The 24,411-nt window shown below is 43.9% G+C and overlaps 1 pseudogene across 1 annotated transcript; it reads left to right on the forward strand.

Moving 5' to 3' along the window:
- Nucleotides 1–808: 808 nt before the first annotated feature.
- Nucleotides 809–23,077, forward strand: LOC309562121 (toll-like receptor 7; annotated as a pseudogene). The gene is made up of 2 exons: nucleotides 809–898; nucleotides 19,997–23,077. The product of its transcript is annotated as a toll-like receptor 7 (transcript).
- The last annotated feature ends 1,334 nt before the right edge of the window (nucleotides 23,078–24,411 follow it).

Genomic DNA, 24,411 nt, shown 5'->3' on the forward strand with positions numbered 1-24,411 from the left:
AACTCCCCAAGTGAAATATATACAATGTGAACCACTGATAAGGCTTACATTTTTTATCTCAAGGTACAGTTTTATAATGCTGGTATGGACATCTTTTTGGCATGGAATGTATGTTTGAGATAAATGTGCTAATCCAATGGCACTTTTCCACTGCAAGTACCGGCTCGGCTCTACTCGGCCCTGCTTAGCCCGGTTTGGTTTTCCATTGCATGGTACCGCATGGCACCACATGGTATGGTGTTGGAACGGTTCGGTACGGTTTGGTACGGTTTGCTTTTCCACTAAAGTAGTACTAAAGTAGGTGGGTGGGATAACAACGATTCTCTGACCAATCAGTGGCTAGTAGTGACAAACAGTCAAGGCTGCATGCAAAGGATTGTAGGATATGATACCGGTATGGCCCTCTTGGAACCACAACCGAGGTGGTACTGTTTAAGCGAGCCATACCGTTCGGTTCCATGTAGTGGAAAAGCGCCGCCGTACCGTACCGAACCATTCCTAAACCGTACCAGTACCATGCAGTGGAAAAACACAAAAGCGAGCTGAACCGTTCGGTTCCATGCAATGGAAAAGCACCATAATATAATTAGAAAATTGTGTCTCATTTGCTTCGCTCTGAAAAATTCCCCAATAATTTATTACACCCAAAATTCGAAACAATTTATTATCGTCGAAGATTGTGCTAAGATCAAATTTTCCTCAAATAGGCAAATCTTTTGTTTTCTGTTTAATAAATGACATTTTTATTTTGTCATGCAAAAAAAAAATTTTTGCTCTAGTTTGTTTTAGAGATTATTCCATTTCAGCCATGCCACCCACGAGTTACCTCTACAAAAAAGAAGAGCATTACAAAGTGAAGTTCCCATTATGCCTCAGGGAACCCGATGGGAAACCAGCTGTAGGTATATCATTATGAATAAAGAAAGTCAAGTATTATAGCAGCATGGTGGCTTAGTGTATCAGTAGAGTTGTGGGACTGACTCTCAGCAGAAAGACGGTGTGTGCATAAATCCAAAGATTCTACAGAAAGTGAGCAAAGCTTTATACTGTATATGGGCGGGCTCAGCAATTCAACAATACTTTGCAAAAGCAATTTTGGAAACTCTTTTCCCTCATAATAAGATACACAATATTACCAAAAGTATTGGGACGCCTGCCTTAACACGCAAATTAACTTTATTTGCATCCCAGTCTTAGTCCGTAGGGTTCAATATTGAGTTGGCCTACACTTTGCAGCTATAACAGCTTCAACTCTTCTGGGAAGGCTGTCCAGAAGGTTTAGGAGTGTGTCTATGGGAATGTTTGACCATTCTTCGAGAAGAGCATCTGTGGGGTCAGGCACTGACGTTGGTTGAGAAGGCCTGGCTCGCAGTCTGCGCTCTCAACCACAATCAACGATTTATAATGGGACCACAATAGTGTGGCAGGATATCTGACACTAACTGACGCTGGGGGGAACTGACTAACTGCCACTGATTTCACCAGTGACAGTGAAGCGGTAGTAAATGCTGCTCCTGCTGTGGGCAATCGTTTCTGGCCCAGGGGGCGCCCAAAACCCCAAAGTAGACAGTGATGTACAGGTTTGTCGCTTTCTCTACAGTGGCCGCCCAACTGACTATGGGCGGTTGCTACAGTGAGGGGAAAAAGTATTTGATCCCCTGCCGATTTTGTATGTTTGCCCACTGACAAAAAAATGAGCAGTCTATAATTTTATCGTTAGGTTTATTTTAACAGTGAAAGGCAGAATAAAGACAAAAAATACAGAAAAATGCATTTTGAAAAATGTTATAAACTGATTTGCAATTTAATGAGTGAAATAAGACTTAGTACTTGGTGGCAAAACCCTTGTTGGCAATTACATAGGTCAGGCATTCCTTGTAGTTGGCCACCAGGTTTGCACACATCTCAGGATGGATTTTGTCCCACTCCTCTTTGCTGATCCTCTCCCAGTCATTAAGGTTTAGAGGCTGACATTTGGTAACTCTAATCTTCAGCTCCCTCCACATATTTTCTATAGGATTAAGGTCTGGAGGCTGGCTAGGCCATTCCAGCACCTTAATATGCTTCTTCTTGAGCCGCTCCTTTGTTGCCTTTGCCATGTGTTTTGGGTCATTGTGATGCTGAAATACCCATTCACGACCCATTTTCAATGCCCTGGCTGAAGGAAGGAGGTTCTCTCTCAAGATTTGACACTACATGGCCCCGTCCATCATCCCCTTGATGCAGTGAAGTTGTAACAGAAAAATACCCCCAAAGCATTATGTTTCCACCTCTGTGTTTGATGGTGGGGATGGTGTTCTGTGGGTCATATACAGCATTCCTCCTCCTCCAAACACAGCGAGTTGAGTTGATGCCAAATAGCTTGATTTTGGTGTCATCTGACCTCAACACTTTTAACCAGTTCTCCTCTGAGTCATTCAGATGTTCATTAGCAAACTTCAGATGGGCCTGTACATGTGCTTTCTTGAGCAGGGGTACCTTGCGGGAACTACAGGATTTCAGTCCTTCACAACTTAGTGTGTTACCAGTCGTTTTCTTGGTGACTATGGTCCCAGCTGCCTTGAGATCATTGACAATATTCTCCTGTGTAGTGCTAGGCTGATTCCTCAACAGTCTCATGATCTATGATACTCCACGAGGAGAGATCTTGCATGGAACCCCAGACCGAGGGAGATTTACAGTTTTTTTGTGTTTCTTCCATCTGTGAATAATAATAACCAACAGTTGTCACCCTCTCACCAAGCTGTTTGGCGATGGTCTTGTAGCCCATTCCAGCCCTGTGTAGGTCTACAATCTTATCCCTGACATCCTTGGACAGCTCTTTGGTCTTGGCCATGATGGGGAGATTGGACTCTGATTGATTGCTTCTGTGGACAGGTGTCTTCTATACAGGTAACAAGCTGAGATAAGGAGCACTCCCTTTAAGCGAGTGCTCCTAATCTCAGCTCGTTACCTGTATAGAAGACACCTGGGAGCCAGAAAGTTTGCTGATTGATAGGGGATCAAATACTTATTTCACTCATTTGTAACTCAATTTGTAACTTTTTTGAAATGCATTTTTCTACATTTTTTTTTTTGTTATTCTGTCTCTCACTGTTAAAATAAGCCTTACATTAAAATTATAGACTGATCATTTCTTTGTCAGTGGGCAAACATACAAAATCAGCAGGGGATCAAATACTTTTTTCCCTCACTGTAAGTGGTTATGAAGAGGCATCTGGGATGAAGTAGCACCTCACACCAACAACTTTTCTCCGTTCCAAACACCGGAAGACTGGCAATAATTCAGGATCCTGCCCTGAAATTGTCTCTACTGCTCAGGAGACTTTCCCGATGCTTTAACTCTCCCTCACAAGCGGCACCAGAAGTGCACAAAAGTGACGTGGGTTCCCTTATTTAAAAGGTTCCCTTACTCAAAATGGCTGCCGAAGTCTCTCAAGAGTTCAGTGTCCAATCAGACCACTTCTCTCAAGACACTGTATGGAATCCCTAAGCGTTCAATACCCCTAAGGGGCTCCCCCTCCCAGATACAGTTAGCCTTCAGGTGGGAAGACTAGCTGCACCGGCCTAAATGATGGTCATTCAGAAGATTGCTGCTTACATTTGTGGTCATTGGGAAGATCCTTTCCCCCCCCCTTGTGGGTGGCGCCTTTTCACCCACGCGGGGGTACCCCTGCTCTCCTCTCGTGTACATGCTCATCAATGCCCGGGACCAGGCCGGGCCGCGTTCATGTTAGATTCAACGTTAAAGCGGACCCAGGCTTAGAGATGGGCCGTATACCGTATGCAGTTGTGAAATATATAGAGATCCTCTGTAAACATTCTGTCCTATGGTACTACACCCTCCTTGTTGTGTAATGCATTTAGGAGGGACACTGTTGAGCCTATGCCCTTTCCACCAGTCCAGCGTAACTCTGCCACCTTGCTCCCAGTGACAGAATGGGGTCCCACCGTGCACCTAGCGCAGACCTCATGCATGAACAAAAATTACCCCTTCCGCTCTCTTGTACCATGCGGATAGGTATTTAAGGTCTCTGTACTGCTGGTTCAGTCCTGACACTCTTGGTGGACCAACTGCTAGGGAGGGAGGCAGAACACCAACCCCCTCCCTAGCGGTGAACCCATAATAACCTACACCATGCACCACGCTTTAACAACTGGCTGCTATTCATTCTCACTAGTCTATGGTTACTCGTGGCAATTACACTTCTTCAGCCGAGTTAACCCTTCGTTGTGGTCCTCATCCTGTACCCCGTGAGTGTTTACAGGCCCTGTTCTTCTGATACGCCAAGTTCCACCATGCACCCCTTGCATTGACTTTAGCCCAGGCAATTGAACAGTTCAAGAAACTTTACTGAACGTCTCTGCAACATTTACAGGTCATAATGTATATTCCGTCCTCCTCTTTAACTAAACTATGGCTGCCCAGGCATACCTGTACAGGTGTAAGTCTAAGAATGGTACATTGTTGGAGAATCCCATTTTGGTGGAAGCCAGGCGTTGCTCTAGGATACATCTTTCACTATGATCCAGACCCTCCTACGTCCCGCTCTGTTCTTTGAGCCCGACCTTCCCCCTATTTATATGTACTTTGTAGACCAGGTAGACTCTCTCTTTTTTTTTTTTTTACAGGTTTTATTGAAAAAGATCAGTAACAAAACATGGTACATAGCATACAAAGTGTTTCAGTATCTACTCGATACAGGGGTGATACAATCACTATTATAATATAAGAAACGCATAGAAGTCGCCCAATGATCAATCAGACTTCAATACAATGGGTAGACAGAACGTACTGGAGGCAGTAAAAAAATCATCAACAATAAGGTAAACCACATACCAATAGCAAACTATTGGAAAGGAGACCTCAAAAGGTTCTCAGGCACCTAAAGGAAGCAGAACAGAAGGAGGAAGGGAAGGAGATTTAAGGAGGGGGGAGAAGGGAGTAGACAAGAGATGGTGGAAGGGAATAGAGGAAAGGTGTAGGGGCAGATGGAAGGAAAAGGGGGAGGAGGGACAGGAACCTCAAACATAAAATGCAGAGGTTACTGTGGGTGGCTTTCCAAAGAATGGGTATCTTCCTATGGGGATAGAAGGAGGCATAACATATAAACAATTTAACATATCTAACTAGGGTAGGGTCCTCAAAGACAATCCAAGGGTCAAATCATGCACATTAGTAAAATCAGCCACAACCCCTGTCCAAAAAGGACCAGACCAGACCAGACTTTTCCACTGCAAGTACCGGCTCAGCTCTACTCGGCCCTGCTTGGCCCGGTTTGCTTTTCCACTGCTGGTACCACATGGTACGGTGTTGGAACGGTTTGGTTCGGTACGGTATGGTGTGCTTTTCCACTAAAGTAGTACTAAAGTTAAGTGGGTGGGATAACAACTGGGTGGGTGGGATTCTCTGACCAATCAGTGGCTAGTATTGACTGCATGCAAAGGATTGTGGGATATGGTACCGGGTATGGTACCTCATGGAACCACAATCGAGGTGGTACTGTTTTTGAGAGCCGTACCGTTCGGTTCCATGCAGTGGAAAAGCGCCGCCGTACCGTACCGAACCGTTCCTGCACCGTACCATGCGGTACCAGCAGTGGAAAAGCACAAAAGGGAGCCGAACCGTTTTGGTTCCATGCAGTGGAAAAGCGCCATAAATGAATAAAAGATGTCTTAGGCATATGGCAACCAGGGCACTAGCAACACACTTAGTAGGCACTTGCACTTCCCCTCCTCTTTTAGTAAGCTGCCCAGGCTTACTACCTTACTACACAATATATAACATCTCACGATAATAGAAACAGTGAGCAACAGGAGTAAATTACTAAACGTGCTAAAAAAGAAACAGTTTTAGTGCAACAAAAAACAAGGCAACATCATAAACTCAAAGTGTCCATGAAATGGCGATCTGGTTCCCAGACATGAAAAGTGGAATCTGGGTAGGAGAGCCACTCCTTTGTGACCAGGTGCTTTTCAATGGGGTAGGCACAACCTGGCTTCTATACACGGAACAGATGCGCCGCTTTACAGGTAAACTTATAGGATCCCCCAGGCACTATATTTAAAGGATTTTTTTAGAGCTTTATTAAAATAATTTTTTTGCAATGGTACATGTTTCCCAGGGCAGTACTCGGACCCCCATACCCTTTTTATGGACAATAACTTGCATATAAGCCTTCAAAATGGGGACTTTTGATTTTTCAAGTTCGGGTCCCATTGACTTTAACCACTTAAGCCCCGGAAGATTTTACCCCCTTCCTGACCAGGGTTTTTTTTTTGCGATTGGCACTTTAACGGACAATTGCGCGGTCGTGCGACGCTGTACCTAAACAAATTTGACTTTCTTTTTTTCCCCCAAACAGAGCTTTCTTTTGGTGGTATTTGATCACCTGTGCAATTTTTACTTTTTGCGCTATAAACAAAAAAAGAGCATCAATTTTGCAAAAATAACAATATTTTTTTACATTTTTTTATATGAAATTCCCCAAAAAAAAATGTAAAAATCAAAATTTTGTAACATTTTAGGCCAATTTGTTTTATGCTACATATGTTTGGTAAAAAAAAATCGCAAAAAGCGCATTTTGATTGGTTTGCGCAAAAGTTATTGCGTTTACTAACAAAGGGAAAGATTTTTGTCATTTTTGGTGTTTTTTTTAACGCATAATGGCGGCGATCTGCGATTTTTTTGCGGTACTGCGACATTGCGGCGGACAGATCGGACCCTTGACTGACATTTTTGACACTTTTGGGGGTACCAGTGACATTACTACAGTAATCAGTGCTATAAATATGCACTGTTACTGCAAAAATGACATGACACTGGCAGGGAAGGGGTTAACTTTATTGGGGAAGGAGGGGTTAAGTGTGTCCCTATGGGCGTGCTTCTAACTGTGATTGGACATGGCTTCTAACTGTGATTGGACATGGCTACTGGTGTAGGAACAGTGATCAACGGTCCTACATAGTAGAACCGTATGATCAATATTCATACACAGGGGAGAATGACAGGAGGCTTGTTTACATTAGCTGCCTGCCTTTCTCCCTTCAAGGAGGACGATCGCGAGTGACCCATGGTCCGCCGGTCACACGCACGGACTTCCCAGGGAACGAGTCGGGGCGGGCGCGCGCCTCACAAGCAAGTGACAGGCTAGTGACGTACCCATACGTAACTTTGCCTGGCCGGGGCTGACCGCCGTGTATATGTACTTGCGGCGGTCGGCAACCGGTTAATAGGGTTCGCAGTTCGGGTCGGAACATTTGCCATGTTCGAGAGTTGTGGCGCAAACTGAACCGGGGGTGTTCGGCCCAATTCTAATAACAACCCGATTTCTTTCATCTTCAGAACTGCGACACAGTATAGGTTTCCAGTCAACCTTGTGAGTCAATTACAAGGAGCTGATCAGTCAGCTGTCATTGAGTGGGATTACATGGGACACACCGCAAGTAAATTGCAGAACTGAAAGAAGAACATTAGTCTGAGAACCATCAACTCCATCCCTGATTCACCAGCAATTGTGACAACAACTGATCTGGGAAGAATGGTGAGTGTTTCTCTCAGCTTCACACCATGATAGAGATATTTAGTATCAGCAATGTAACAATGTGTGTCATAACACCTCCTCTACCTGCAGAGCTTGGCTGTGGCTGAAGCACCCTCCTAGATAGGTGCTAGGTTAGGTCAATTTAGTTCTGGCTCACTGCAATAAGTGTAGTTGTGTTGAATTGTTCTAGTCTGTTCTGTGCTTCAGTGGCTGCAGGATTGATTGCTTTCCCTGGCTGTCCAGAAATGTCCTGAAAGTTAGTGGGCAGAAAGATTCTAATCAGCAGCTGAATATTTATGCAGTCCTGGCCAATCCCTGGGGAGAGGTGCCCAGAGAGTAATTGGGATTCTGTATAAATAATCTGAGACTGAGAGCAGAGGAAGAGATTACAGTTTAGGGGGGGGGGGGGTGCTAGCCTCTTAGGCCATTCTGCCATGTGCCTCAGTGGAGTTAGCTGCTGGCCTACTTTGTTAAAAATTGCTGAAGCTGTGGTCTGAGGATCTAGTCTGGCATACTTGCCAACTCTCCCTTTTTTCCTGGGACAGTCCCTGCAAATAGGAGCCTGTCCCAGGTAATTTATATTGTCCCTGGAAGCGCCTGTTAATCAGGCTGCCCATAAATGTTACACAGAAGTAGTGCAGCTGAATGGGAGAATTATTCCAACTCTGCTACTGTGGCCTTAAGTTTGAAATTCCATTTTTAATTTCCTGTAATTCTCTCTATATTGGAGTAGACTCTATAATCTGATAAGTAGGCGAGATTAATTATGCAAAGTGGGCGGAGCTTCAGGGAAGTAGGTGTGGTAATTGATAGCTGTGCTGCAAAGTGTCCCTGGAAAAAAAATTTAAATGTTGGCAACTATGGTCTGGTACCACGGGGTGCAAGTGTCTGGAGGATATTGGAAGGAGGTAACCCATAATCCAAGGACATTAGTGAGTACAGACTGATGAAAAAGATCCAAAAGACTGTGCCACTAGAGTCAGCATTGTTAAAGGGGAGATTGTATCTAATATCCTGAAGAGCTCAGTTTATGTAACCTGTTCCCACCAGCCGTATACATCTATGCCGCCTCTCTACGGGTGGACTTTAATGGCAAGAGGCCACATATATGCCTAAACATCCCATATGGAAGAAAAATATATTTCCAATATATTTAGGGAAAAGAAATTTAGAAATATATTGAATATGGCCAAAATTGTAGCATTTCAAATATATTTTCAATATATTTGGGAAAAATAAAAAATGTTTTTTTTAAATATATTTTTCTTCCATGTGGGATATACCAATGTAAACATGCTCCGCTCTGAGAGCACACGTCCTGCACGCTCCTAGCACAGTTACTGTCGGGTTCCGGAAAAGCTCCTGATTTCTTCTTGCAATTAACAGCTTTTCGATCATGTGACCGCTGTTACTGTGTCAAGGTCTTACTGTTGGCTGTTGGCAGCCATCTTGGACATGTGCAGACTGCTGCCTCTTATAAACACTGATTGCATCATCCATTGCCTGCTGCCTGGGTGTCGCACAGTGATGATGCTGCACACCTGACTATATCTATCACCTGATGGGTTGCAGGCCTTGCCTTTGCGTTTGCGATCTAAGGTGCATCTCTGCTAGCAGTCTTCTGTTCTCCGTGTTCTTCTGTGTATGACCTGGCTTGGCTGAGGACTCTCCTGGTTCTTGACTCCACATCGGCAGATGACCCCGCGTCGGTAGACTGCCCGCTTCTGGACTCGACCCTGGCTTGGATGACTACCAGCTTCTGGACTCGACCCCGGCTTGGATGACTACCCGCTTCTGGACTTGACCCCGGCTTGTTCCTGCTCTCACTTCCTCACTATTGCTATGCGTTTATTGTTGTTTGCTCCAACAAACTGCTTTCCTGTGTGGTCTGGTTTCCTGGGACCCTGACAGACTGTCAATCACAGAAGTCGCATTTTTGTTATGCTCGCCTCTAATTACCGGCGTTTTAAAACCCTTAAAGGACCAGGAGGTGGGAAGGGGTTAATTCTTAGTAGAAGGACTTTACTCTGATTTACAAAAGGATTAAATCTGCTCAGGTTGCTACTACAAAGTCCAGTTCATAATTTATTTGTGCAAGGACTCACAATTCTATAGGAGAAAGTTCAAATTGTTACTAAGGGCTAGTTGAGTATCCCACCATTGGCCGATGCCTATCCAAATTCTTATTAAAGCTTAAAAAAGTATACCCCTAGACTGCTAATGAGTCTGAAGACTGATAGGAATTGTGTGCCTGGCTGCAAGGGAAATACTGGGAAAAGGATCCTGGCATCTACTTAGCAGCTCCTATGAGGGTAGGGCTACATAGGCATTGGAAACAAAGTACACAGCACTCAATACAAATTTCTCAATCTCAGCCAGTGCTTGAGATAATAGTACACAATAAGGTGCAACTAAATATATAGGTCAAAATATAGAGTCCATGAGGAGAGGAGTCCACCAGGTGATGAAATTGAAATTGAAGAGATAACCTCCACCAGACACCAACAAGTGTGGCCTCTTACCAAAATCATATGATCCCCATTACAGGAATCCCAATGCGCCTTTAAAGGGAACTCCTCATGCCCCTCAATGGATGGATGGATGTGCAATCTTCTCCTACAGGAAAAGCCTCTGCATGCTCAATGATGGTCCCCTCATAGGAGATTGTGTCAACCCAAATAACATATGAATGAAGAAGAGAAACTCCTCATGGTGTAGTATGTTCAACATAGTAGATAGTGTGGTAGCTGCAGCCGTATAGCCTCTAGCTGGAGACAGGTAGACGCTGGGGAGATACTTGTAATGCGGACGTTGCCGGTCCCCTACCGGTTTCATCAGATACTGACATCATCAGGGGGCTACATAGGCATTGCACATCAGCTAAATTCAATCTAGCTGGTTGCACTGTCTGTGGATTAGGACTACGCCAGTGTGTATGCTTGGGGGTTCTAATAGAATCCTGATACTAGTCCAACGTGTGCAAATCATTGTTTTATTAAACAAAAATTTATAATTACTGTTTTTTAATCTTTCCTTTACAAAACTGGCTAACAAAGCCTTTTTTTTTTTTTTTTTTCACTCTTTCAAGTAAAATGTAACACTAAGGGGACATTGTTAGGTGTCACAAATTTGTACATAGACATTGAAGTTTTGGTAACAGTGATCAATACCTTTTAGGTAAGAATGTTGACATTATGTCAGGAAGCTACCCGGAGAACAGGTGCGCATACTCCATGACCCAGGTTGGGAATTTCCACCAGTACCCTGTGTGAGCACATGTCTAGTTCCATAACGGGTGCCAAACGCCCTATTTAAGAGAAAGAGAAGTTACAGGTAACTGCTAGATGATCTTCAATTTGATTCTTGTTCCTGTGTATCCCGATCCTGTGTTTACTCTGAATACCTGTTACCGACCGCCCCTGGACTTTTTTGCTTGACCCCCGACTGTATTCTCAGCTCATTGAAGGACCTTGCTTCTATTGATCTCATGTGTATGACCCTGACTTGGCTCCTGACCTCTCAATCCTCTCCAACCATACTACCTACGTGTGCATGACCTTGGCTTGGTTCCAGACAACATCTCCCTGTCTCCCTGCTCTACACCCTGTTGTGCAACTGTGCATGACCTCAGTTTGGTCTTTACCTCAACACCCCTACATCCCAGATCTGCCCTATGGGCCTGCCCTGCATCATCCTGCCATGGGTGTTATTAGTCTGCCAGCTGCAATGCCTCTCTGTGACTCCTCTAAGACTTCTGTCTGCCAGCTAGAGAAAGCCCCTGCTGACCACCTCCAAAAGCAGCTATCAGGAACCTGGACCCTAGGCTCCCATGCACCTTGTGCCTTGCACACTGTGTTACCATTTCCAGGGATGCTTTGACCAGCACTGCAAGGAAAGCCCTCTTGTCACTTTGGCCTTCAATCAGGAATGGGGCACAGTAAGTCATATAGTGCAATGGCAAAATGCAATTGTAATTAAAAGAACAGCAAGGGGGTAAAAAGAAGAGAGGTTGGGAAAAGGGAAGGTGTGGAGAATGGAGGGAAAGATAAGATTTGGGGAAGATAGGGGGAAATACAGTTTTGTAGAGTAAGGGGAAAGAGACAGCAGTGGCCAGGGAGGATTTTTAACCATTATTTACGGTGACGGTTCAGGTTTGCATTCATCATAATTCAGCAAGGCGACATTGGAAATCCCCTGATACGAAGTGAAGGATCCATGGTCACCCAGACCTTATAAAATTTAGGCAAAGAATTCTGAAGTTTAGCCGCTAGTTTCTCATTGAGTAACATCCCTTGTATTCGAGATTTAAAGTAGAAACATAGGAAAAACTTTTTTTATTTCATTTTGGATAGATTTTGTTCTGTTTAAAATGACACTTAAACTGAAATTTTGGGTAAAAAGCGTTGTAAAGTTATTTTTGTGCTTCAAAAAACAAAAGAATAAAACAAATAAAAATGAAAAAAAGTTGAATATTAAAAAAGCAAAAATAAAAAAAAAAAATCAACAGGAACATATTGGGAGGAGAAGGGGAAGAAAGACTTACAAATTGAACAGCAGATGAATGAAACAATGTATATATAAAAGTAAAAATGTTACTTTATATATCTCTATACAATGTTTATAAGTACCATGTCATACCATCCATTGTTGGCAGCAGCAGCTATTCCAGCTGCTGTATTTACACAGCAACTCCTGGCTGCCATTTTGACGGGAGGTTTAAAAGTTTGTAAAACCTGCCACTTCCAGTGACTTTCTGAACATTTCACCAGGGGTGTAACTACAGGGGTTGCAGGGGTTGCAATCGCTACCGGGCCCCATGCTCCAGGAGGCCCGGTAGCAAACCAGTAGGTGAACTTCCAGGATCGCAAAGGTCACACTTGCGACCGGACCCTGGCATTGCACCACTGTGGGGAGGCCCCAAGATTGCAGGAAGGGGGCCCACTGCAGAACTTGTGAAAGAATCCTGCTGCGGGACCATAATAAAAGGCCATGCAACGAGTGTAAAGAGCCCCAGGATTAGTGGGAAGAGCCCTGGGCTTGAAGGTAAGGGCCCCGGCCAGGGGTCTGGGGGGCCCTTCATGGTTACTTGCATCAGGGCCCTGAAGGTTCTAGTTACGCCTCTGCATTTCACTTCAACATTTTGAGAGGTTACGATTTTGTTTATTAATAATTGCAGCTTCTGTACACTTGGCAAATCGCAACTCTTAAAACATCTGCATTATCGGTCCAGCAATCATTTTATTTTGTTTTTTTTAACTGATCAATTTAAAACAGGCAGGACAAAGGCATAATGTGTTAGTATGCATCGCATACTAGCACTTTATGAAATACTTACCTTAGATTGAAGCCCCGACACGGTCGCCTGGACACCGCTGAGGCAGCTGACGTGTTCCATTGGTGTCTCTTCCGGGGTTCAGCGGCTCCGGCACTGTGAGTAGCCGGAGCCGCGATGACGTCACACCCGCACATGTGCATGGGAGTTCACTTTCCAGCAAGGAGCTCTGAAGGTCCAGCAAGATACGCCGAACTTTCAGAGCGCATGCACCGCTGGTGTCAGCGGCTGCATGCAGAGTGAAAATCTCCTAAACTGTGCATGTTTAGGAGATATGAATTTTACAGGTAAGTCTTATTATAGGCCTTATTATAGGCTTACCTGTAGGTAAAAGTTAGAAAGCGGAGTATACTACCACTTTAAACGCAAACACAGTTTCGTAAACTGTTTTAGGAAAGATCACAATCAAAATTTTAAAATTCATTAGCACCACCTGCTGTCCAGATCATGGAAATGTCCTTCTTTCTCAATGCACAGAAAAGAGAAAATCCTTGTCAGCGGGGATAAGGAACAATTTGAAATTGCTCTCTTGGAGATTGTAGATGGTGCTCCTCTTCTCCATTGAGCTCAGTGGTTAACCAATGAAAGTTCTGTCATAGGTCACCAGTTCTCCTGTCCTCTCCCATGTGCAGGTCAGATGATACTGAATATCGAAACACTTGTGATTGTAAACAGACTGAGAAAATGAGGAACTGGTCAAAGAAGTGTTTACCGTTCTCTAGTATGACAGCAAGAGACTAGAGTTAATGAACTTTTAACACAGCCCTGGAGGAATCCTTAAAATAACATTTCAGGTCTCAAGAAACCCCTGCTAAAATGTTTACACCAACAATTCAAGCCACTTGAGAAATAATAGGATGAATGTGTTATTGAAGGGTAAGCAAGTGCAATGCATAGAACAAACAAACAGCATAACAGAATACATTTGATTAACTGATGGGCAGGTTAGCTTCATGTACTGCTATTAACTTGCACCGCAAAAAAGGTTAAGCCACATTACACTAGTATTCAGTGGTGAATTGCATGACTTTGAGGTCACAAAAGTGACCACAGCGTGCCCCCTTCAATTTAGAGTGACCACAGCATGCCCCCTTCAATGCAGAGTGACCACAGCGTGCCCCCTTCAATGCAGAGTGACCACAGCGTGCCCCCTTCAATGCAGAGTGACCAAAGCGTGCCCCCTTCAATGCAGAGTGACCACAGCATGTCCCCTTCAATGTAGAGTGACCACAGCGTGCCCCCGTCAATGTAGAGTGACCACAGCGTGCCCCCGTCAATGTAGAGTGACCACAGCGTGCCCCCGTCAATGTAGAGTGACCACAGCTTGCCCCCATCAATGTGGAGTGACCACAGCGTGCCCCCTTCAATGTAGAGTGACCACAGCATGCCCCTTCAACGTAGAGTGCCCACAGCATGCCCCCATCAATGTAGAGTGCCAACAGCGTGCCCCCTTCAATGTAGAGTGACCACAGCGTGCCCCCTTCAATGCAGAGTGACCACAGCGTGCCCCCTTCAATGCAGAGTGACCACAGCGTGTCCCCTTCAATGTAGAGTGACCACAGCGTGCCCCCATCAATGTAGAGTGACCACAGCATGCCCCCATCAATGTAGAGTGACCACAGCATGCCCCCCTTCAATGTAGAGTGACCACAGCATGCCCCTTTCAATGTAGAGTGACCACAGCATGCCCCTTCAATGTAGAGTGCCCACAGCATGCCCCCATCAATGTAGAGTACCCACAGCATGCCCCCTTCAATGTAGAGTGCCCACAGCACGCCCCCATCAATGTAGAGTGCCCACAGCATGCCCCCATCAATGTAGAGTGCCCACAGCGTGCCCCCTTCAATGTAAAGTGACCATAGCGTGCTCCTTTCAATGTAAAGTGACCACAGTGTGCTCCCTTCAATGCAGAGTGACCACAGCATGCAGAGAGACCAGTGCACTTACCTGATGCAGCGGCGGCTTCTCCTCAGTCCTCCGCATCTCCCGAGTCCTCCTCCTCCTCCTTGGCCAATGGCAAAGGTTCGTCTTTCGACCAATCAGGAAACGGGTCTCAGACCGCTTCCTGATTAGCCAGGAGGAGGATCCGTGTGATAATAGCGAATATTAATTCGCTATTGTCACACAATGGGTGGGCTCGGGGTGCACTGCTCTGCGCCCCGGGTCCACCCTTTTCTGAAGCCTATTAGAGCCTCTGGCTCTAATCATGTGCTTCAGAAGAAAAAAAAACCCCATTGAACTCCATGCATCCAGCAACCCGCATGTAGATTAAGGGGCCGGAGGAATGGATAGGGGGGGCGGCGCCCCTGCGCCCCCAATGCACCGGCCGCCACTGCTAGTATTGGTAAGATTAACATCAACCGTGAAACATGAATGGCTTTAAAGAAAACCCCCCTGTTATGCATAATAACTACACAAAAATTGTCCCTGAGTGCACTTTGTGCATACAGTCCTTTAGTGGGTGGGTGTATACATTTATACCAAAGGTGTACCTCTGGAGGTTACTGCAAAGCACCTGGCACCCTATTTTCAGTGTTGGGAGCCCTTTCTGTAGGTGGTTCTCATTAAAGTATCTTACAGTCTACACTCAGAGGCGCCTGTACTGTTTTCTCTTTGCATCAGGGGCGTAACTACAGGGGTTGCAATTGCAACCGGGCCCCATGCTCCAGGGGGCCTGTGCGGCTCCCCTGTACACCTGGATAGGAGGGGCGGTGGGGGCAGCATGTAGAGAAATCACTGTCCCCTTTTTTCTTCCTGTAGTTCAGGAGGAAAATGGAGGAGATTGGTTCCTCTGTAAGCTGCCCCCGCAGCTCCTTTTATCCAGTTCTAATGTGTTCTGCTGTCTCTGGGCCCCTGTGTGCTCCCCTGGTCCCCCCCCCCCTTCCACTGTGCTCCCTCCCTTCTCCTGCTTACTGCTGCAGGGGATGTGTCACAATAAAAAACAAGGAAGGGGTCAGTAAATATGTAATCTACCAGCTCCTTCTTTTTCTGAATGGAGTCATAGTCAGTGACATTGTAAAAAAATAAAATAAAATGATAAAAAATAATACAATTAAAATACCAAAAAAATAAAAACTACTGACACCAGTGGGTGAAATTCCAGGATGGCAAAGGTCACACTTGCAACCGGGCCCTGGCATTCCACCACCGTGGTGAGGATCCAAGAAGGCAGGAAGGGGGCCCACTAAAGAACTTGTGAAAGGGTCCCGCTGCTGGACCATAATAAAGGGCCCCAGGATCAGTGGGAAGATTCCCAGGCTTGAAGAGAAGGGCCCAGGCCAGGAGTCCGGGGGGCCCTTCATGGTTTCTTGCACTGGGGCCCTGAAGGTTCTAGTTACGCCTCTGCTTTGCATGTTTGGAGACGGCCTCTGCTCCACTACACAAGGCTGGCCCTGAACCATGGACTATTATCCCCCCTGTTAGCATTATTTAGATGATGCCATAGCACATGGAACCACTATACTGTGGACTTTCTTTTACAGACATTGGCATCAAAATATTATTTTAGTTTCCCGCCATTATGTTTGCACATTCTGTAGGTGGTGCACATGTGATAATCCAAAACAGTATCTCCCCTGCACTCAAGTGGTATGTGGGAAGGTGAGTGGTCTTGTGTAGTCTTTGTTATAACCACCTAGGGTCTTGCTACCCCCAGAGGACCAAGGGTATCCAAATATACTGAAAAACAACAACAAGAGAAGGGCGCACCGACCTCGTGCATTACTACTTAAAAATGTATTAAAATCCAAAAAAGCATTCATTGTACTCACAAACGCATGATAATAGCACACACATAAGGAAAATGGAACCAATCGCCTCCAGGTCTGCTAGGATGACATGACGCATTTCGAGGGAAAACCCTTTTCTTCAGAGCCAAAAGGACTACTGACCCACCTTAAATTCTAAAACTGTTATATAGCCAGTCTGTACCACCCTCATTACTCAGCTCTGCCCCACAAGGGGCAAAGGTCAAGGGTGTAGCTAGCTGGGATGGAGTTTGTTTACTGATGGTCTATAGCATCCACAAAAGTGAGAAACCACACAGTACAAGCTGCTACCTCTGTGGTGGTGCACATATAGCTGTCCCTTTAAAACTATACACAGGGGATGGCTGATGGGCTTCTAAGGTTCCTCAGATATTGTTAGGGGTTTCAATTGATCATTTTAACTACCCAAAGGGAAAGCAGCATTCGTCCCACTGACCACCAATGTAAGGGACATTCTTCTCACTCATCACCAATGTAAGGAGCATTCTTCCCACTGACCACCAATGTAAGGGACATTCTTCCCACTGATAACCAATATAAGAAGCATTCTTCCCACTGACCACCAAAGTAAGGAGCATTCTTCCCACTAACAACCAATTTAATGGACATTCTTCCCACTGACCACCAATATAAAGAGAATTGTTCTCACTGGTCACTAACGTAAGGAGCATTCTTCCCACTAACCACCAATGTAAGGGACATTCTTCACACTGACAACCAATATGAGAAGCAATCTTCCCACTGACAACCAAAGTAAGGAGCATTCTTCCCACTGACAACCAATATAAAGAGAATTGATTTCACTGGTCACCAGTGTAAGGAACATTCTTCCCATTGAACAACAATATAAGGAACATTCTTCCCACTGACCACCAATGTAAGGGGCTTTCTTCCCACTGACAACTATGTTAATGTCTAATGTAGTAACTATTGTCAGGGGTTCCCAGAGACCTGAAATTTATTTTAATGGTTCCTCCATGTTAAAAAGGTTAAGGTTGGTGTATGTACAGCTCACTGTACATTATTGTGATCAGTAAGTTGAGGAAATAGAGATAAATGGAAAAATATAGAATGTGCCACCCAGAGCATAAAATTTCCAAACAACCCCCCACCCCATGCTCTATAACAAATTGATTTCCAGTAATAATCACAAAATGATATAAATAGTAAGACTAGTGCAGTGAAAATGTAGGTGCATTTTAAAATGAGCCCCCCTACATTGGTGGTTGGTTAGGCAAAGTGATGGGTTCAATTCTACACTGACCTCCTTAGTAGAGCATACAGTATACTTTACTTCCCTTCCTTCACTCATCCACCCACCAGTACTGGAGTGCAAAATATTTGCACTGGCAGATGTGATTCAGTCTAAACACATCTAACTGAAGAGAAGATATACAGCTCCATGTTAATACATTTCATATTTTTAGAGCTTGTTTACACTTGATTAGTCTTTACCACACAATAAAGTGCCTATTGCTTCAATATGTTTTTCTGGTGTGTTTTTGATGCTTCTGTGATGCTTCAATTATGCTTTTTTGAAGCTTTAATGAAGCTTGGCAAATGCCCTGTGTATGTGTGTATTGATTTTCACACACCTTCATGACCCAAGTTTACCAACACAACTTTTTTTAATGTCTGAAAAAAACTGCTAAATGGCCATATAAAGCTATACATAAAGAACACCTTTATCCCAATCAAATGAATAAATATTTCAAAGGCTATCCCTGAAGCGGATGCGAAAATGCCCAACTCTAGTGGTGGAAGACGCCAATGCCACCCTATATTGAGCAGGCCATCGCAGCCCGTGACAGGGGGAGCCAGAGAAATGGAAAAGAAGAGGGGGGGGGGGGAAGGGCGGGATTTTAATGGTGTTTACCACAATTTGTAAAAAAGACAATATAAGTAAAAAAGGAAGCGTTTATTTTATTACATCAAAAAAAGAGACATTGATTTAAAATGTGCAAGAAGACAGAATGGGTACATTCAAACATATAAATGCATTATGGTAGATAGGACATGGAAAAGTGTAAACTTTTTCAAGAAAACCAGAGCATCCGGTACATTGATAACAGGAAAACTCCATGTCCATCCACAGAACTTTACATGTTTCGCGGTATTGGAACTGCTTCTTCAGAAGTATTTTGTATGAACAGGTACATATGCTATAGTTACAATGAAACAAAATGACAGCGTCAGTGACATAGTACCTGTACATAAATTATCAAAAAACAGCTCTTTGGTTGCGTCCCAAAAGCAAACACCGGTGCGTTTCCCCCCCATGCCTAACCCAAGAAAGGGTGGGCACAGATGAAAATTGATTGGTGTTAGACCCACAACCACATCAAAGGTCTCCCAGGTGGGTGCGGTGGCATGCAAAATCAAGACTAACCCGAAAATGGAGACAGTGGAATCAATTGTTTTAGTGAGGGATAAAGAATAGATGGACAAAGTTTCAGCAAAACAGGGAAAAAGAGAAAAAAAGAGAGAGAGAACCCACCTATAAGACAATAGGCAAGGTAGGTGCCTCTAATGGCGCTTTTCCACTGCATGGAACCGTAACGGTTCAGCACGCTTTTGTGCTTTTCCACTGCTGGTACCGCATGGTATAGGGTCGGAATGGTTCGGTACGGTACGGTATAGGTTTTCTTTTCCACTGCATGGAACCGAACGGTACGGTACGGTACGGCTCTGAAAAAACAGTACCTACTCGATTGTGGTTCCAACAGGTACCAAACTGGTACCATATCCCACAATCCTTTGCATGCAGTCACTACTAGCCACTGATTGGTCAGAGAATCCCACCCACCCCGTTGTTATCCCACCCACTTAACTTTAGTACTACTTTAGTGGAAAAGCAAACCTATACCGTACCGTACCGAACCGTTCCGACACTATACCATGCGGTACCAGCAGTGGAAAAGCAAACCGGGCCAAGCAGGGCCGAGTAGAGCCGAGCCGGTACTTGCAGTGGAAAAGTTGCATAATATACCCAAACGGTCATCTGCACTTTAAAATTGACAACGGGGGAGATACCCCATATCAGATTGCCATAGTATGTTCCATAACATTGCAGACCTGGGGAAGGGAAATTTGTATTGAAATATATCACATTGATATTTTATGAAAATGATGGAAAATAACATATGACCAATATGATCATACCAAGATGTGGTCCTTTATAAAGAAAGCACAGGCAGCCAGGGTTTTTTAATGTCTCTTGAAATATCTCCACGACTTCTTATCCTAACCTGTATACAAATGTCAAAATGTATGCTCCTAATAATTTTATTATGATTTACAATATTAACAAATAAAGTCTAATTTATTTTTTACCTTCTATTTCCCTTTGAAAGGACAAAAGGCATCTTCCAAAATTGGCTCTACTGCTAATATTTGGGGTGTCTGCCTCACTCGCCATCATCCCAAAGTTTCTCCCATGTGATGATGAGAATAATGCCACAGTTGTGAGATGTAGTCGACGTTCCCTCAAGGATGTGCCTCACATCACATCAGACAGAGTCATTGAAATCGACCTGTCAGTCAATACCCTGAGACATCTGACCAACAGAACTTTTGTTGGTGTGCCAAATCTGGAAAAGCTTAATATGAGTAACAACTGCCTACCAACAAACCTGAGACTGGATGAAGAACAGTGCTGGCTGACCATTCAACCTGACGCATTAAATCATCTGAATCATCTAAAAGATCTGGACCTGAGCGGAAACAGTCTGACCACAATCCCTTTGTTGCCTAAAACCATTAAATACCTAAATCTAAGTCTCAACAATATTTACACACTGTCAGAGAAAGATTTTGCTGGATTCACCAAACTGACCTCTTTAAACATTGGAAGGAACTGTTTTGACCTGAACACGTGTGGCAGAGAATTCACTTTTTCAGAAAATGCTCTCAGGGATATCACCTCCTTGGAAATATTGGTGCTGTCCTTTAATAACATAAGTTCCTTCCCCAGGAACCTTCCTTCATCTCTCACAGAATTATATCTAGCGGAAAATAAGATCTGGAAGATTGACAAAGAGGACCTGTGCCACTTCACCAAGCTCCAGAAACTGGATGTTCAGTGGAATTGCCAGAGGTGTGACCATGCCGCCGACGCGTGTTTTCCCTGCCAAAACAACAGTGCCTTGCAGCTCGGGCCTGGAGCTTTTGACTGCCTCACCAACCTCTCCTACCTCAACCTCAGAGGAAACTCACTGCCCACCTTGAACAGTTCTCTGTTTGACAGGTTGAGCAGGTTGACCCATTTGGATTTATCTGATAACTTGTTAGATTTAGAGAAGGAGACTTTTTTTTCAAAGTTACCAAAGGTGCTAACCTTGGACTTAGGCTTCAACCGTAAACTAAATCAAACGCTTGAGAGATTATTTATAAACCCCAGTGCTGCTTCCATGAAGTGTCTAAAGAAGATCTCCCTGGATGGGTACTTCTTCAAAACTCTAGATTCCAACAGCATTCAATCTCTGCTCAAACTGCCAAACCTAAAAGTAATTATCCTCAGAACAAATTTTATCCTACAGGCAAACCTGAGCATGCTTTTTCTAAATAAGAACATCCACAGAGTTGATTTGGCGGGAAATCTCATCTCTTTCCAACAATCCTGCGAAAAAAGAATTAATGGATTCTCAGTTTCTTCTTTCAGTCGACATGGGAATAATATTCCTGTCACGGTGGAATTTCAACATGACACAAACATACAATATAAAGATGCTAAGAAGGAAAGCCCAACCTGCTGGCAATATAACTGATCAATTGACTTATCATTTAATAATCTGATGGCTCTCCACTCAGATAACTTTGTGGGAACGGAGGACGTTGAATGCCTGAACATTAGCTACAACTACATGAACCAACGTCTAGATGGTAATCAGTTTGGGCATCTGAAGTCGCTACAACACTTGGATCTCTCATACAACAGATTTGACTGGTACTATTACTTGGCTTTTAGTGAAGTAACGAACCTCAGGGTATTAAATCTGGCTAATAATGAGTATCAGTTCATAATGCTAAAAGGTGTAAACCATAGGCTGAATTTCCTTGAGAGTCTCACCAATCTGATTGAACTGAACCTGAATAACAACATGATTGGCTTCCGTATAACAGAAGAACTTAAGAACCCTTCACTGGAGAGACTTTTTTTCAGGAACAATGAGTTGATGAATTTGTGGAAATATGGTAAACATCAATGCTATACCCTATTTACTAATATTACCCGTCTGAAGTTACTGGACATCAGCTACAATAAACTAGTGGTCATACCAATTCAAGTTTTGGGATATTTTCCAGTGTCACTTGAGACTCTAATCATTTCTCAAAACAATTTGCAATTCTTTCACTGGGAGAAGATTACCCACCTAGCCAATCTTACCCACCTGGATCTCAGTCATAACTCCCTGAAATCTCTTTACAGCAACATCACCACCATCAAAAGCAAACTCACCTACCTAAACCTGCACTCAAACAAAATTACCTCTGTAAGCAAAGAATTTTTTGAATCGCATCTGGAGCTCAAGTACCTTTTCATAGGTAAAAACAAGATTCAAACCATAGATGTGAACAGTTTCCCAAAGAAGCTCCTCCAAACTTTGCAATACATGGATGTGCGGGAAAATCCTTTTGACTGTACTTGTCACACCAGTTGGTTTATCCATTTCCTGATGGAGACAAAAGTCGTAATTCCCAGCCTTTCAACAAATATAAAATGTGATTCACCGGACAGCATTAGAGGTAAGCTGCTACTTTCTATTAACCGGCAGTCATGTCAAGACTTGTACGGTAAAACACTTTTTTTGTATTCAACTTTTCTGGTGATTTCCTGGTTGGTGGTTACCCTAACCTTGAAGCTTTTTTCATGGGACCTATGGTACCTGAGTCAGGTGCTTTTGGCATCTATCAGACATTATTCAAAGTAACCTGGGCAGTCAACTGAGGAGTATGATGCCTTTATAGTGTTTAATACAAAGGATGATGCCATAACTGACTGGGTCTACCACGAGCTTCTGGTGCAGTTGGAGGGTCACGAAATGGGAAGGTTTAAATTATGCCTGGAGGACAGAGATTGGCTAGCTGGAAAATCGAGCATCGAGAACTTATATGATGCCATATATAAAAGTAAGAGAGTGATCTTCATTCTTGATTGTGAAGGATTTAGTACTGGTGTCCTCTGCCATGCCTTCCTAATGTCCCATCAAAGACTACTGGATGAGAAGAAGGATGTGGTGGTTCTGGTGATTCTCGATCACGGGATGAAAATGTCTCAATACTTACTGACTAGGAAAAGGATTTGTCCAACAACATTCTTGGTCTGGCCAAGGAACCCCAAAGCACATGGCTACTTCTGGCACCGCCTTTGGGTCCTCCTGAGACTAGACAGTCAGCATTCCTATGACCTCCGCCTCCAAAAACAATTAGAATAGTAGGACTTATTTCCAGCTTTGTCTAAGCAACTCCCCAATAAAATATGCATTATGTGAATCGTTGTGAGCTTAAAATTCCTTTATTAAGGGACATATTGTATCAGTTTTATTGCGCTAGTTGCTCTGAACAACATCTCCACTTTCAACATAGGTGAAACCAGGTGCAGGAGTATCAGTTCAATTTAAGAAAGTTAAGTGTTTCAGCAGCATGGTGGCTTGGTGTTTTGTGCAGCACTGGAGTTCTGACTCTCAACTGAGACTGATTTTAAGATTGAGCAGAAAGTGAGCAAAGCATAATATACTGTATGGAGGGGATCAACAATTCAACAACTATTTGCAAAGGGCAATTTTTGGCAACTCTCTTCCCTGATAATAAGAGATGTTATTTAGCACCAATGTCATCAGTATACATTTTAAAATAATCCTTTCTAGAGGCCCTGGAGGTAGCCCTACTCCCTAATTCTAGAACCCACCCAAAGCAGTAAAGAAAGACCTCCTAGGATTCTTCCTGTCTGTTGGTAGGATGCTGATTCCCAGACATTGATGATCAACGACTTTTCTGCATGTTCATCATTAATGTCCCATCAAAGACTACTGGTGAGAAGAAGGATGTGGTGGTTCTGGTGATTCTCGATCACAGGATGAGAATATCTCCATATATAATTACTGAGAGAAGGATTTGCAAAAATGTTCATGATCTGGTCAAGGAACCTCAAAGGACACAACTACTTCTGGCACGGCCTGTGGGTTCTCCTAAAAAAAGACAGTCAACTAGGGCTGTTGAAAATAATCGTTGCATCGATGCATCGCGATGCGGCCACCCGCGATTCTGGATCGATGCGGACCCCCCGAATAATCGATTTCTGGCTCCTCCCCCTCCCTCCTTCTTCTGTGTCCTCCCCCTCCCTCCCTCTTCTGTCATTGCTGGATAAGATGCATTTAGGCGTCCGCTTCCCGCCTAGCTCTCCTGCGCAACAGCTCTGCTTACTTCCGTTAATCGTGATGCATCGTGATGCATCGCGGAATCGAATCGTATCGAATCGTGACCCTAATAATCATATTCGAATCGAATCGTGAGGTAAGTGAAGATGCGCAGCCCTACACTCAACGCTACTATGATCCTCGCCTCCAAAAAAAGCCCAGTAGGTTCTATATCCAGCTTTGTCTAAACAACTCTCCAAGTGAATTATACATGATGTGAACTGATAGAGCTTAATTTTTTATCTCAAGGTACAGTTTTAAAATGCTGCTCTACACATCTTTTGAGCAGGAAAAATTTATTTTTTTAGATAAATGTGCTAATCTAATCTAATTTAATATAATCTAATCTAAAG

The sequence above is a fragment of the Pelophylax lessonae genome (genome assembly GCF_965119305.1).
Source record: "Pelophylax lessonae genome assembly, chromosome: 8".
In the NCBI taxonomy this organism is placed as follows: domain Eukaryota; kingdom Metazoa; phylum Chordata; class Amphibia; order Anura; family Ranidae; genus Pelophylax; species Pelophylax lessonae.